The sequence below is a fragment of the Ranitomeya imitator genome, chromosome 4 (assembly GCF_032444005.1).
Source record: "Ranitomeya imitator isolate aRanImi1 chromosome 4, aRanImi1.pri, whole genome shotgun sequence".
In the NCBI taxonomy this organism is placed as follows: domain Eukaryota; kingdom Metazoa; phylum Chordata; class Amphibia; order Anura; family Dendrobatidae; genus Ranitomeya; species Ranitomeya imitator.
Genome location: NC_091285.1, coordinates 631,391,671 through 631,400,770, shown reverse-complemented (window position 1 = coordinate 631,400,770; position 9,100 = coordinate 631,391,671).

Genomic DNA, 9,100 nt, shown 5'->3' with positions numbered 1-9,100 from the left:
GTTACATCTTCCATATTCAGTGCGGCCATTACCTCTATATAACCAGTACAACACCGTGTTACATCCTCCATATTCAGTGCGGCCATTACCTCTATATAACCAGTATAACACCGTGTTACATCCTCCATATTCAGTGCGGCCATTACCTCTATATAACCAGTACAACACCGTGTTACATCCTCCATATTCAGTGCGGCCATTACCTCTATATAACCAGTATAACACCGTGTTACATCCTCCATATTCAGTGCGGCCATTACCTCTATATAACCAGTACAACACCGTGTTACATCCTCCATATTCAGTGCGGCCATTACCTCTATATAACCAGTACAACACCGTGTTACATCCTCCATATTCAGTGCGGCCATTACCTCTATATAACCAGTACAACACCGTGTTACATCCTCCATATTCAGTGCGGCCATTACCTCTATATAACCAGTACAACACCGTGTTACATCCTCCATATTCAGTGCGGCCATTACCTCTATATAACCAGTACAACACCGTGTTACATCCTCCATATTCAGTGCGGCCATTACCTCCATATAACCAGTACAACACCGTGTTACATCCTCCATACTCAGTGCGGCCATTACCTCCATATAACCAGTACAACACCGTGTTACATCCTCCATATTCAGTGCGGCCATTACCTCTATATAACCAGTACAACACCGTGTTACATCCTCCATATTCAGTGCAGCCATTACCTCTATATAACCAGTATAACACCGTGTTACATCCTCCATATTCAGTGCGGCCATTACCTCTATATAACCAGTACAACACCGTGTTACATCTTCCATATTCAGTGCGGCCATTACCTCTATATAACCAGTACAACACCGTGTTACATCCTCCATATTCAGTGCGGCCATTACCTCTATATAACCAGTATAACACCGTGTTACATCCTCCATACTCAGTGCGGCCATTACCTCTATATAACCAGTACAACACCGTGTTACATCCTCCATATTCAGTGCGGCCATTACCTCTATATAACCAGTACAACACCGTGTTACATCCTCCATATTCAGTGCGGCCATTACCTCTATATAACCAGTATAACACCGTGTTACATCCTCCATATTCAGTGCGGCCATTACCTCTATATAACCAGTACAACACCGTGTTACATCCTCCATATTCAGTGCGGCCATTACCTCTATATAACCAGTACAACACCGTGTTACATCCTCCATATTCAGTGCGGCCATTACCTCTATATAACCAGTACAACACCGTGTTACATCCTCCATATTCAGTGCGGCCATTACCTCTATATAACCAGTATAACACCGTGTTACATCCTCCATGATCAGTGCAGCCATTACCTCTATATAACCAGTATAACACCGTGTTACATCCTCCATATTCAGTGCGGCCATTACCTCTATATAACCAGTATAACACCGTGTTACATCCTCCATATTCAGTGCGGCCATTACCTCCATATAACCAGTACAACACCGTGTTACATCCTCCATATTCAGTGCAGCCATTACCTCTATATAACCAGTATAACACCATGTTACATCCTCCATATTCAGTGCGGCCATTACCTCTATATAACCAGTATAACACCGTGTTACATCCTCCATGATCAGTGCAGCCATTACCTCTATATAACCAGTATAACACCGTGTTACATCCTCCATATTCAGTGCAGCCATTACCTCTATATAACCAGTATAACACCATGTTACATCCTCCATATTCAGTGCAGCCATTACCTCTATATAACCAGTATAACACCGTGTTACATCCTCCATATTCAGTGCAGCCATTACCTCTATATAACCAGTACAACACCGTGTTACATCCTCCATATTCAGTGCGGCCATTACCTCTATATAACCAGTATAACACCGTGTTACATCCTCCATGATCAGTGCAGCCATTACCTCTATATAACCAGTATAACACCGTGTTACATCCTCCATATTCAGTGCAGCCATTACCTCTATATAACCAGTACAACACCGTGTTACATCCTCCATATTCAGTGCGGCCATTACCTCTATATAACCAGTATAACACCATGTTACATCCTCCATATTCAGTGCGGCCATTACCTCTATATAACCAGTATAACACCGTGTTACATCCTCCATACTCAGTGCGGCCATTACCTCTATATAACCAGTACAACACCGTGTTACATCCTCCATATTCAGTGCGGCCATTACCTCTATATAACCAGTATAACACCGTGTTACATCCTCCATGATCAGTGCAGCCATTACCTCTATATAACCAGTATAACACCGTGTTACATCCTCCATGATCAGTGCAGCCATTACCTCTATATAACCAGTATAACACCGTGTTACATCCTCCATATTCAGTGCAGCCATTACCTCTATATAACCAGTATAACACCGTGTTACATCCTCCATATTCAGTGCAGCCATTACCTCTATATAACCAGTATAACACCGTGTTACATCCTCCATGATCAGTGCAGCCATTACCTCTATATAACCAGTATAACACCGTGTTACATCCTCCATACTCAGTGCGGCCATTACCTCTATATAACCAGTACAACACCGTGTTACATCCTCCATATTCAGTGCGGCCATTACCTCTATATAACCAGTATAACACCGTGTTACATCCTCCATGATCAGTGCAGCCATTACCTCTATATAACCAGTATAACACCGTGTTACATCCTCCATATTCAGTGCAGCCATTACCTCTATATAACCAGTACAACACCGTGTTACATCCTCCATATTCAGTGCGGCCATTACCTCTATATAACCAGTACAACACCGTGTTACATCCTCCATATTCAGTGCAGCCATTACCTCTATATAACCAGTATAACACCATGTTACATTCTACATATTCAGTGCAGCCATTACCTCTATATAACCAGTACAACACCGTGTTACATCCTCCATATTCAGTGCGGCCATTACCTCTATATAACCAGTACAACACCGTGTTACATCCTCCATATTCAGTGCGGCCATTACCTCTATATAACCAGTATAACACCGTGTTACATCCTCCATGATCAGTGCAGCCATTACCTCTATATAACCAGTATAACACCGTGTTACATCCTCCATATTCAGTGCAGCCATTACCTCTATATAACCAGTATAACACCGTGTTACATCCTCCATATTCAGTGCAGCCATTACCTCTATATAACCAGTATAACACCATGTTACATCCTCAACAATAGTGTAGCTATTGGGGGCAGAGGGGGCCATCGCCTCGGGCCCGATGCTCAGAGGGGCCCACCCGCAACTACGCTACGGTAACTGTATCGGCGCGGTTACATTCTGCGGCAGAGCAGGGAGAATCGATCTCCCTGCTCTTCTGCAATGGGGCCCCTGAGAAGGCGGGGAAACCCAGTGCCAGCAATGGGCCCCTCGCCCATCATCACAAGTTCAGCTGTTTTGGCAATTAGCCGATACAGCTGACCGCATTGATGAGGGAAGGAGCGCTACACTCCTTCTGCCATCATCCTCCTGTCAGCCTCTGACGTCACCGATGCTGACAGCGTGCGCGCGAACATCACTACCCAGCACCCACTGTCAGGAAATGAGCGGGAGCTCGGAGCACCGCGGGAACAAGGAGAAAGAGAGGCGAGTATTTTACTGTTTTTTATGGGAGCTGCCTTATACTACAGGGTCTGCCTATGGGGGTGCTGCCTTATACTACAGGGTCTGCCTATGGAGGTGCTGCCTTATACTACAGGGTCTATCTATGGGGGTGCTGTCTAATACTACAGGGTCTGCCTATGGGGGTTGTCACGGATCCCTTCTCCGTGGTGTCACTTATTCGTCACGTGCACGCTCTCACACGTGACTTGGGGTTGTGCCTGCAAGGGTTATCTATCTCTCCTCTCTCAGTTCAGCATTCAACCTCTGTCCTATGCTGTAATGGGAGCATAAATCACACTCCGACCCAGGCCACACACCCGCTCATACACGCTGCCACCACTCACCGAATACACGGGCGATGAGTCCCAGACTATTAATACTAGTAATGTCTATCACTCATAAGGCTCACACACCTTAGGCTATGGTTTCTTTTAGAACATTCAAGGTTCAACTTGTTAAAGTTTTTTACTTTAATAACAAAAGGGTCAGTGCTTACAATAAGAAAAAGGTATTAAAATATGATAATAAAGAGACATACAACTTATGCAAAACAGTATCAAAATAAACAGGAGAAAACTTACAGAAATTATCTAACTGGTAGTTGATTTCTGCTCCCTGAGGGTAGGAAGAATGTAGATAGGATCACACTAGCTTCTCAGGCTGCCCCCATCATGTGAACACAATTCTCTGTCTGCAGTCTAAATTTATAACTTTGGTCTGAGGGCAGGTTTCTAGATCGGCCCCTCAGGTTAATATCATAATTGCGGCCTGTTTGATTGGGCACGGCCGCGCTACTAATGAATATATATTATTTTCCTCTGGAGACATTTGTGAGATGGTTCCCAGGAATAGGTACCTCGGGCCGCAATTAGCATCTCCCCTCCAAGCACTAGGGGGTGTCAGGTGTTCCTTTCTTCTTGGACTTAGCTAGACCTCCTGGTGCGATATGGAGACACAATTTCTACTAGTCCCAAGGATGTACCTATTAACACCTAGGTGCGACTTGCCTTCAGGACAGATGTTACATTATCACTAGTCACACATATAACCCTAGACATATGTCACTACACACATATAGATATATATATATATATACACATATTTCACCACAGGGGTGCAGCCTTACACTACAGGGCTGCCTATGGGGGTGCTGCCTTACACTACAGGGTCTGCCTATGGGGGTGCTGCCTTATACTACAGGGTCTGCCTATGGGGGGTGCTGCCTTATACTACAGGGTCTGCTATGGGGGTGCTGCCTTATACTACAGGGTCTGCCTATGGGAGTGCTGCCTTATACTACAGGGTCTACCTATGGGGGTGCTGCCTTACACTACAGGGTCTGCCTATGGGGGTGCTGCCTTATGCTACAGGGCTTGCCTATGCGGGTGCTGCCTTACAGTACAGGGTCTGCCTATGGGGGTGCAGCCTTACACTACAGGGTCTGCCAATGGGGGTACTGCCTTACACTACAGGGTCTGCCTATGGGGGTGCTGCCTTATACTACAGGGTCTGCCTATAGGGGTGCTGCTTTACACTACAGTGTCGGCCTATGGGGGTGCTGCCTTATACTACAGGGTCCGCCTTATACTACAGGGTCTACCTATGGGGTGCTGCCTTATACTACAGGGTCTACCTATGGGGGTGCTGCCTTATACTACAGTGTTTGCCTATGGGGGTGCTGCCTTATACTACAGGGTTCGCCTTATACTACAGGGTCTACCTATGGGGGTGCTGCCTTACACTACAAGGTCTGCCTATGGGGGTTCTGCCTTACACTACAGGGGTCTGCTTATGGGGGTGCTGCCTTATTCTACAGGGTCTGCCTATGGGGGTGCTGCTTTACACTACAGTGTCGGCCTATGGGGGTGCTGCCTTATACTACAGGGTCTGCCTATGGGGTTGCTGCTTTATACTACAGGGTCTACCTATGGGGGTGCTGCCTTATACTACAGTGTCTGCCTATGGGGGTGCTGCCTTATACTACAGGGTCTACCTATGGGGGTGCTGCCTTACACTTCAAGGTCTGCCTATGGGGGTGCTGCCTTATACTACAGGGTCTGCCTATGGGGGGTGCTGCCTTATACTACAGGGTCTGCCTATGGGGGTGCTGCCTTATACTACACGGTCTGCCTATGGGAGTGCTGCCTTATACTACAGGGTCTGCCTATGGGGGTGCTGCCTTACACTACAGGGTCTGCCTATGGGGGTGCTGCCTTATGCTACAGGGCTTGCCTATGCGGGTGCTGCCTTACACTAGAATCTGCCTATGGGGGTGCTGCCTTACAGTACAGGGTCTGCCTATGGGGGTGCAGCCTTACACTACAGGGTCTGCCAATGGGGGTACTGCCTTACACTACAGGGTCTGCCTATGGGGGTGCTGCCTTATACTACAGGGTCTGCCTATAGGGGTGCTGCTTTACACTACAGTGTCGGCCTATGGGGGTGCTGCCTTATACTACAGGGTCTACCTATGGGGTGCTGCCTTATACTACAGGGTCTACCTATGGGGGTGCTGCCTTATACTACAGTGTTTGCCTATGGGGGTGCTGCCTTATACTACAGGGTTCGCCTTATACTACAGGGTCTACCTATGGGGGTGCTGCCTTACACTACAAGGTCTGCCTATGGGGGTTCTGCCTTACACTACAGGGGTCTGCCTATGGGGGTGCTGCCTTATTCTACAGGGTCTGCCTATGGGGGTGCTGCTTTACACTACAGTGTCGGCCTATGGGGGTGCTGCCTTATACTACAGGGTCTGCCTATGGGGTTGCTGCTTTATACTACAGGGTCTACCTATGGGGGTGCTGCCTTATACTACAGTGTCTGCCTATGGGGGTGCTGCCTTATACTACAGGGTCTACCTATGGGGATGCTGCCTTACACTTCAAGGTCTGCCTATGGGGGTGCTGCCTTATACTACAGGGTCTCCCTATGGGGGTGCTGCCTTATTCTACAGGGTTTGCCTATGGGGGTGCTGCCTTACACTACAGAGTCTGCCTATGGGGGTGCTACCTTACACTACAGGGTCTCCCTATGGGGGTGCTGCCCTACACTACAGGGTCTGCCTATGGGGGTGCTGTCTTATACTACAGGGTCTGCCTATGGGGGTGCTGCTTTACACTACAGGGTCTGCCTATGGGGGTGCTGCCTTATACTACAGGGTCTGCCTATGGGTCTGCCGCCGTACACTACAGGGTCTGCCTATGGGGGTGCTGCCTTACACTACAGGGTCTGCCTATGGGGTATAAGAATAAAAAGGTTAGAATGGACTTTGCTAAAAAAACATCTAAAAAAGCCAGCACAGTTCTGGAAGAACATTCTTTGGACAGATGAAACCAAGATCAACCTCTACCAGAATGATGGAAAGAGAAAAGTATGGCGAAGGCGTGGTACAGCTCATGATCCAAAGCATACCACATCATCTGTAAAACACGACGGAGGCAGTGTGATGGCTTGGGCATGCATGGCTGCCAGTGGCACTGGGTCACTAGTGTTTATTGATGATGCGACACAGGACAGAAGCAGCCGAATGAATTCTGAGGTATTCAGAGCCGCCATACTATGTGCTCAGATCCAGCCAAATGCAGCAAAACTGATTTGTCGTCGTTTCATACTACAGATGGACAATGACCCAAAACATAAAGCCAAAGCAACCGAGGAGTTTATTAAAGAAAAGAAGTGGAATATTCTTGAATGGCCAAGTCAGTCACCTGATCTCAACCCAATTGAGCAGCATTTCACTGGTTAAAGACTAAACTTCAGACAGAAAGGTCCACAAATAAACAGCAACTGAAAACCACCGCAGTGAAGGCCTGGCAGAGCATCAAAAAGGAGGAAACACAGTGTCTGGTGATGATGAGTTCAAGACTTCAGGCAGTCATTGCCAACAAAGGGTTTTCATCCAAGTACTAAAACTGAACATTTTATTTAAAATTATTGAATATGTCCAATTACTTTTGGTCCCTTTAAAAACAGGGTGGCACATGTTAAGGAGCTGAAACTCCTAAACTCTTCATCCAATTTTAATGTGGATACCCTCAAATGAAAGCTGAATGTCTGAACTTCAACTGCATCTAAATTGTTTTGTTTAAAATTCATTGTGGTAATGTCTATAACCAAAATTAGAAAAATGTTGTCTCTGTCCAAATATATATGGACCTAACTGTACTACAGGGTCTGCCTATGGGGGTGCTGCCTTCCACTACAGGGTCTGCCTATGGGGGTGCTGCCTTCCACTGCAGAGTCTGCCTATGGGGGTGCTGCCTTACACTATAGGGTCTGCCTATGGGGGTGCTGCCTTACACTACAGGGTCTGCCTATGGGGGTGCTGCCTTACACTACAGGGTCTGCCTATGGGGTGTTGCCTTATACTACAGGGTCTGCCTATGGGAGTGCTGCCTTATACTACAGGGTCTGCCTATGGGGTGTGCTGCCTTACACTACAGGGTCTGCCTATGGGGTGCTGCTTTACACTGCAGAGTCTGCCTGTGGGGGTGCTGCCTTACACTACAAGGTCTGCCTATGGGGGTGCTGCCTTAAACTACAGGGTATGCGTATGGGGGTGCTGCTTTATTATTATAGCACCATTTATTCAATGGCCCTTTACATGTGAGGATGGGTATACATAATAAAAACAAGTACAATAATCTTGAACAAGTCACAACTGGGTACAGGAGGAGAGAGGACCCTGCCCGTGAAGGCTCACAATCTACAAGGGAGGGGTGAGGATACAGTAGGCGAGGGTAGAGCTGGTCATGCAGTGGTTTGGTCGATCGGTGGTTACTGCAGGTTGTAGGCTTGTCGGAAGAGGTGGGTCTTCAGGTTCTTTTTGAAGGTTTCCATGGTAGGTGAGAGTCTGATATGTTGTGGTAGAGGGTTCCAGAGTAGGGCTGATGTGCGAGAGAAATCTTGTATACGATTGTGGGAAGAGGAGAAAAGAGGGGAGTAGAGAAGGAGATCTTGTGAAGATCGGAGGTTGCGTGTAGGTAAGTACCGAGAGACGAGGTCACAGATATATGGAGACAGGTTGTGGATGGCTTTGTATGTCATGGTTAGGCTTTTGTACTGGAGTCTCTGGGTAATGGGGAGCCAGTGAAGGGATTGACAAAGGGGAGATGCCGGGGAATAGTGGGGGACAGGTGGATTAGTCGGGCAGCAGAGTTTACACTACAGGGTCTGCCTGTGGGGGTGCTGCCTTATACTACAGGGTCTACCTATGGGGGTGCTGCCTTATACTACAGGGTCTACCTATGGGGGTGCTGCCTTATACTACAGGGTCTACCTATGGGGGTGCTGCCTTATACTACAGGGTCTACCTATGGGGGTGCTGCCTTAAACTACAGGGTCTACCTATGGGGGTGCTGCCTTAAACTACAGGGTCTACCTATGGGGGTGCTGCCTTATACTACAGGGTCTACCTATGGGGGTGCTGCCTTATACTACAGGGTCTACCTATGGGGGTGCTG